Raw genomic sequence first — 7600 nt, 5'->3', positions numbered from 1 at the left:
GCCAAGCCCCGATGATGAAGCCCCCTCCAGCACAGACCTGCCCCAGTACCGCCTGTGTGTGGCCTTTATGGCCCGTGACCAATGGCCCCTCTTAGCCTTTGCCGGCACTGGCAGCCACGGGCTTTCATCCCGGGCAGGAATGCCCATTAAACTTTGAATTTCTTGGTGTCGCTTACCCAAAAGCTCAACTCTAACCCTTTGCCTTTCGTATCGAAAACCGAGCCCTGCCATGCCTGTTAACATCTGCACAGATGTTTGGGGAGGGAGAGGAGAAGGGGGGATCCAGCCCTGAGGTGACCTTGCTGGTGCCACTCTGCCGCTCGCAGTCCCAGCAGTGTTGGCTTCGCCAAGGGCTGCGGGCCAGCACCGGCCCCACCGAGACCCAGGCAGGAGAGGTGCAGGTGTGCTGCTGGCCACATGCACTGTCCCATCAGCCCAGCACTTGGCTTACTATGATATGATATTAAACCATATTAAAGCAGAGCCCCCCCTCCCCCAGAAGCACTGCAGGCGCTTCTGGGCGAGGCGGCAGTTAGCAGGGTGCGTCGCCGGGTTTGAGGAGGGGTTTCCAGGGATGTCCATGTCCCTGTGGAGTTCAGGCTGTGCCTTCTACACCCTCTGGCTGACAGGTGCTGGGTGGCAGAGGGTCTGCTGTGGGCTTTCGTGGAATTCCTACATTCTTGTACCTCTTCTGCTTTTATCTCTTGAAATCTTAAAGAAGCAGATGTTCTGTGCAAGACCATAAGGCAGAAACTCTCTGGCTGGGTTTGCAGCCTGAGTTTAATTAGCCACCTGAGCCCCATTCTTCCTTTTGGCAGCAGGCTTGCAGTTTAATTAATCATCTCACTTTATTTACAGTGAGAACACGCACTCTGCCTTTGCCCTGCCTGCATCACAAGCCCCGTCTGCTTTTATGGCCAGTGCGATGTGAGTGCCCGGCACGGCTCCAGCTCCCGGTAGGAGGGGAGATGTGGGGCTGCCACGGCTTGGGGGGGGTGGGGTGGCTGGTGCTTCAGCTTGACCCAGGCGTTGCTGCAACCAGTTGCTCTCCTACCCAGTTTGTTGTATAGGGGCAGCAGCTTGGGGCTCCCCTTTCTTTCCATGAGTTCACTGCCCTGGGCAGCAAAAGGCTGGGTTGTCGTAGCTAGAGAAGCCACAGGCAGGATTAAAGGCTGCTGGTACATGGACTGCTCTCTTACCACCCTTTGCAAGGACAGATGTCTCCGTGACCCCTTCCTAGCTCACTTCCAAGCATTAGGCACTCTCTGAAGAAGGAAATATTTGCCCAGAGCCTAATAAAGTTTGCTTGCCCCTGCCCTTCTCATCTCCAGGATCAGCACGCTCCCTGGACCCCACTGATGCCTGCCTGGAGAGCCGTACATGCTGATGCAGCTCCCACCAGCCTGGGGTCCTGTGCATGTCCCTGCTGCTGCAGATATCAATGTGGTGTTGAGGGCAAGTACATGCTTGCTCTGCCTGGCAAAAAGTAGTGTAGCACTGAGCTGGACCCTCACAGGGAAGGAGGCAGAGGGCTGCATTTGCCAGCAAAACATCCTGAAGACACATCCAAAAAGGTCCAGGACCCACAGCTGGCTCTGTAGGTAGTTTCTCTGTAGAATAAAAAAATAGTAAAATCCTGTAGTAAGTTGTTCTTTCATCACAAATTTAATAGTGGGGCCATGAGTGGGTTCAGATGTTCAGATATCAGAGCAGAGATTGCATGGGAAAGGGTTTGTCTTCCCCCCCCCCCCTTTCTCCTTAGGAAAGAGGAACACAAGTCCAGCTGGCTGAGCCCAGAACCACTCCTCCTCGTTCACTGCTGTATTTGCGGCAGTCGAGTTGCAGCTCCCTGCAGCCATGCTGCCTATGCACGAGGTGCTAAGGGCGGCTCTCCCTGCCCAAGGAATCCCTGCGTAAGGAGGTGAAGAGCGAGCGTGGGAAGGGAAACAGTGATGCCCAGCACAAGTATAGCATGTCTGGGTTGATGGCAAGGAGCAGGAGGCTTTGGACATGTTCCAGGTCCCTGTCAGAAGACCTCAGGGTGAGTCCCTGTGCCAGGAGGCACAGCAGAGAGGAGGAGCGCCAGGAATTGGGGAGCTGTCTGTAGGAGAAGCAGGGCTGCTCCCACCCGCCTGCCCCTTCCTTCTGCTTCTGATTTCCTGCTGGAAATAGACTTTGTGGAAGCGATTTGCAGCAGTCAGCAAAAGAAAGGAGGGACCTTGCAAGAGGTGGAAGGATCTGATAGGGGCCTCTCCCCTAGAAAGGGATGGGGAAGAGCAGCATTTGAAAGGTTTTGCCCAAACTCCTGTAGACACAGGCTTGAAAGACCTTTGCAGGGGAGAGGGGAGGAATTATATGGAATGATATTGGGACTGAACAAAAAAAGACTGTATAAAGATGATTATAAAAACATAACCCGTTCCATATGTGACTGGCTGAAAACATGCACAGTGACTGGGGTAGGAGGTGGGTCTGGCACAGGCAGCCATGGTATTGCTAACTGCTAAGCAAAAGCAGGCAGCTGCCTGCAAGAGCAGGGCACGCTCTGCTCCCTGCCACACTGAGCTGCCAGCACCGCGGAACAAAGCGAACGTGGCACAAAGGGCCCATGCCAAGGGGACCCAGCTGCCCCTGTGCCTGGTCCCAGCCCTGGAGTCTTCCAGCTGCAGAACTTTCCATGACAAAGAAGAGGTTTCATGAGCAAAGCTGGGAGAAGAAGCAGGAGGAAGGCTGGTTGGTGCACAGGCAAGGGACTGGTGATCACGGGTCACCGGGTGCTTGTGCCATTGACTCCCGGTCACCCTCTCTCTGTGGCAGCAGGAATACTGGGAGGAGTGAACCAGCAGTAAGTGATGCCCAGCCTGAGGGGGGCTGTGCAACCTGCGGCATCACCTGCTGCCCCCTGCTAACAAGCCCTTGGCGTGCAAGTGGCAATTATTTCAGCCATAACAGTTTTAAATCAGTTCTTTTATTGACCTGGCCTGTAACTGGATGCAGCATGCAAATAGTGGAGGGTCTGTTCCTGCAGCCCTCATATCCCTCAAGGCTTTCCAAGCTGCCCCCACTCTCCCCAGGAGCCCCCTGGGGGGGGGCTTGCAGCAAGGAAGCCCCCATGGCTGCTGCCTGGGACAGGGGCAGTGCTGAGTGGTGTTTCCCAGCCCCGCCAAGCACCTTGCTTGCAGTGGGGCAGGGATCCCTCAATCCTTGGAGCAGAGCTGGCCGGGTCTAAGCACAGGGAAGAGCGGCACTGGCCAGGTTTACAGGTGGCTTTCTGGGTCAGATCCTGTGCCAGGCGTTCCTAAAATAAATCCTCTGTTCATTATTTCTTCATGGTTTCCACAAAGCACTTGTTATTTCTATGGTACCAGGTCCATTTATCTTCCCCTTCCAAACCCTCCCACTGCTGAACGAACAGCCCGCAGTGGCAGGAAGGTCTGATGCTGCTGCAAGAGCTCCTGAGGGCTGGGCTGGGACTACAGACTGGACCCACAGCAGCCCAGAGCCTGCCCATGCAGCATGGCTGGGTGCTCTTTAGAGGCTACTGTGCTGCATTTGGGGAGGCTCCTGCCTCCTTTTCCTCCTCCTACACAAGCAGCTGAGTCTGGAGCATCATCTGTAGGCTCCAGAGTGCACGTTCTCTTGGCTGAGCAGGGGGGTTGCAGCTCTCAGGTCAAAGTAATGGTGCAAGACAAATCATCTGGTGAAGAGCAGCTGACTCCTGGACAAACACAGCCTGATGTCAGGCCACCTTCCCCAAATACTGGTCCCCATCCCTTAAAGCAAAGGTGCGTGCAAGCACATGCATGTGCAGAGATGCACAAAGCCCCTCTGCCCTCAAGCACAAACTGGCACAGCCTGGGACCATGGTGGCTGGCTTGCCCTGCTGCTGAGACCACCTTGCCAGCTACCCAGCAATGGCAGTTTTTATTTCCGATCAGATCTGGTGGGGTTTTCTTCCCCATTTCAGTATTGTATTCCCCGCCCCCCCCCCCACCTCCCCCCCCCCCAATAACCTTTAATAGCTGAAAATGCTGGGCAGAGAACAAGCAGCTCTTGTCTCACCTTCTCTGCAGTCTCCAAGCTGGCTCAGGTGATAAGCCAGCCTCCCCCTGACCTGGGGCTGACCAGGGTGGTACCCAGAGATGCTTTGGGAGATGGATGAGGAGAAGGAGCTCGCTGCTGCCAAGAGCATGGGCTGGGATGCTTATCCCCTCCCGCAGAGGCACGTGGCTGCCCACTGATGGTGCCTGCTGATGCTGCCCGCTGCTCCGGAGGAGGCAGGAGCAGAGGTACCCACTAGTAATCCCCCTTCCCCCAGCACCCTGCTGCCAGCACGGGTTTACAGCTCTTCTCAAGATTTTATTAGTGCCTGGTACAGACCCAGGCCTGCTGCCTTTGCCAAATTGTCAGGTTGCTCATAAACCAGAATGATTTAGAAGTAACTAATGCTGAAACTATTCTGTATCGTATAGAAACAAGTGCTCCTTCCCTGCCAGAAACGCTCCATGGTGACTGTGCTCCCGAGACCTGGTGAGCTATAGAAAGCGTGGGACAGTTAATTAAATGGAAAGGAATCCCGTTCCCGGGCATTGGGGGGAATGGTGTAGACAAGCCTACCACAGCACAGCTCAGGGCTTTGCTGGGTTGCCAGAGTGTTTAAAAACAAACACCGTGAGGGTGTGTGGCTGTGCCGGGCTCCCGGAGGTGCCCAGCCACAGTGGGGAGAGGGCCAGGTCCCCGCAGGGCTGCCCCTTCCAGCATCCCTCCTGCTCAGGCACAGAGCCGGGGGTGCCTCTGGCCTGAGCTAACTCCCCACTGCAGGGCTCAGCCCCATCCCTCTTCCCGATGAGGTGCCGGCACTGCACGCTGCCCTTGCTGGGAAGGGCTCAGCACCTGGCAGGATCCGGCTCGCGGCGGGGGATGCTTGTGCTGCTCTCATCTGCTGGAGCTGGAGGGCGGGAGGAGGCTGCTGGGGCGAGGTATCGGGTTCTCCTCTCTGCGGTGCAGTATCTCCTTGAAGCGTGACAGCTGCAATTGCTTCCAGATGTGCGCCTCCTCGCCTCCAGCCGGCTGGGGGGGATGTGGTAAACCCTGCGATGGAAACCAAAACCCGGACCAGATGTACCGTGTCAGCCTCAGCAACGCACACATCTGGCCCCAACGCGCGGGCACCGCCGGAGCTAGCGGCTGGTATTCCTGCAGCACAGCACAGCCGGCATCGCGGCTCTTCCCGCGGGACCCTCCATCCCGTGGGTACCGGCAGGGCTGATGGGCAGCATTTCAGGGGGCTGTGCAGCCTGCGGGCCAGCACCCTGGCTCTGCTGACCACTCCTTAATGCCCTCCCAGCAGGACCTGGAGCTGCTTGGTGGGGCAGAGCATGGCTGGCCAGTACCGCCGTGTCCTCCCCTGCCCAGCCCCGCTGCCGCATCAGGGATGTGGGGAAGAACTCTTGACATCACCGCTGATGTCAGGAAGGACTGGGATTGCTGACATCATGGGATAAATCGGGAAGGAGGAGGGACTCTGCCTGCACACAAGGCTCTTGGCAGGCAGCAGCGGTTAGGGACGAGCAGCGGGGAGCCCGAGGACACGCTCAGCACTCGTCTGAGAGAAGATGCTCAGAGGTGGGGGGTGCCAGGCACCCCGGGGCTGCGGCTCTGCCCTGGCACCATACTGCCTGAGGAGCTGCAGGAGTATCCATCAGCGATGAACCCAGACGTGGTCCCAGGAATTCCCTTGCAGCTCCCTCGCCTTCCTGTGCCTGCAGCCCCCACAAGCCCACCCACTCCTGCCGGTGCTGTGACAGCTTGGGTCCCAGCTTTTACCTTGGACCCTAATGCTTACCTCGCACCCAGCACTAATAACAATTATCCCCATGTACCTCCTTCACAGAGGACTTGAGAGAAACAATTAATCTCAGTAACAGGCTTTGAAGAGAAGAAGTGCTGTCTAAGCACTGTGCTTTTATCCTTTTGATGGGGTTAGCTGTGTTGGAATACGAGCGAAGACATTTGGAGTAAATTAATAAAGAGTTTAATGACATCCAAAAGTTAGGGAGATGAAGTATTTGAAAGGAGTTTATAGCTTTATGGGGAGGGAATAGCAAAGCGAAGGGCATGTTTTCTTCATCAAGTCTGCTCTTCGGGCTCCAGCATGACTAAGTCTTTGTACCTTTTACCAGGGTGCATCCGTTCACCCCGGGTCAGCCCATGCTCCCCTGTCCTCCTCGGCAGGGGCCCAGTGACTGGTGCTGCTTGGGCAGGATGGAGCAGAAGTGCCTGGGCAGCAGGGAATTCACCCTCCGCACAACCCCGGGTGCTTTCTCAGTAATGATGGTCCCCAATTAAAAGACCTGCTGTCCCCAGGTGCTTGGGAAGCTCTGTGCAAACAACCCAGCCCACAGAAGGGGAAATACTTGGGGGACACGGCTGCCACATCCGACAGCTCCTGCCTGGGCAGCTGTGGCTGTGCCGGGGGAGGCAGTGTTTTCCTGAATGCAGGGATGCAGGACACCATGCAGAGCGAGGTACATGACCCCTTGCCACCCTGCTCATCTTCTGATGCTCCAAAACAGGAGGATTTGTGCAAACACACCAGGTGCGCCTGTATGGTGCTGGCACTGCTGATACCGGCTTTCCCAGAGCTGTGGTGGGAGGGTCAGGGTGGTTGCAGGGCAGTTATTTCAGTCTCAGTTCTGTGTAGGTGATGGAGAAAAATCATTAAAATGCAGCAGGTGTCTTGGACTGTTTTGCTCTGAAATCTAAATGGTCTTACAGCACTCCAGAGATAATGCATTTTCCTAGCAGTGTATTTATAAGAGAGTCAAGATACGAGCACTTGGCCCAGCTCCCAGACCAAGTGTCCGATGCTGCGCACCCCATAGATGGTGGTTTTCATGTTGTTTTTATATTTTCATCCTGATTAATACCCTTGTAGTGGCTGGAGCATGGAGACTGCTTTACGTTTTGCCAGCAGGCTCTAAAGCCGATGTAATTTACCCAGCGGCTGGCAGAGCGGGGATGCACCGACATGCAGCGAAGCATTTTGCACCCACTTCCTCAGCACCTTCCCCATGAGTTAGCCCTGCCTGTCGACTGGGATCAGCTGGCCAGGGCATTTTCTGGAACATGACACTATCCACGTACCAAATTCCATGGCACAGGTGATTTCACAGCCCTTCCAAGAAATGCCTTTTATTCATCATCCCCAAGATGCTCAAGTGCCTTTAGCAGGGTCTGAAGCTGAGTGGGCAGGTGGTCCTTCCCTGTGGATCTGCTGGAAGAAGTGATGGAGGGGGGAGCAGAGGTGGCAGGACAAGGGGCACCCAGGATGCCCTCCCTTCCCTCAGTACTACAGCTCTGCACAAGCACCCAGCAGAATTCTAACCCAGGTTTTGTGAGGCAAGATGGGGAGAAGAGTGCCCCGGACAAATGTCCTGGCTCTGGGTGGCTGGGGCTGCTCCAGAGGTGCTCCAGATGTCAGTCCAAGCACGCAAACATGGGCAGTTCTTCTCTAGACCTCAGCACAGGAAAAAAATCAACCTCACAGTTAGGAACACATGTTTAGGGAGTGACCAGATTACCTTTTGCAGTGGTGCTA

At 55.8% G+C, this 7600-nt stretch overlaps 1 long non-coding RNA gene across 1 annotated transcript; it reads left to right on the top strand.

Annotated features, from left to right (window-relative positions):
• The first annotated feature begins 1838 nt into the window (after positions 1-1838).
• LOC129734169 (uncharacterized) lies at positions 1839-6634 on the top strand. The gene is made up of 3 exons (XR_008729813.1): positions 1839-2041; positions 4473-4530; positions 5045-6634. It is a non-coding gene; the product is annotated as an uncharacterized LOC129734169 (long non-coding RNA).
• Positions 6635-7600: the final 966 nt, after the last annotated feature.

This window comes from Falco cherrug, chromosome 18, assembly GCF_023634085.1.
Source record: "Falco cherrug isolate bFalChe1 chromosome 18, bFalChe1.pri, whole genome shotgun sequence".
NCBI classification, from domain to species: Eukaryota; Metazoa; Chordata; class Aves; order Falconiformes; family Falconidae; genus Falco; species Falco cherrug.
This window is presented reverse-complemented; position numbering and strand designations above follow the sequence as displayed.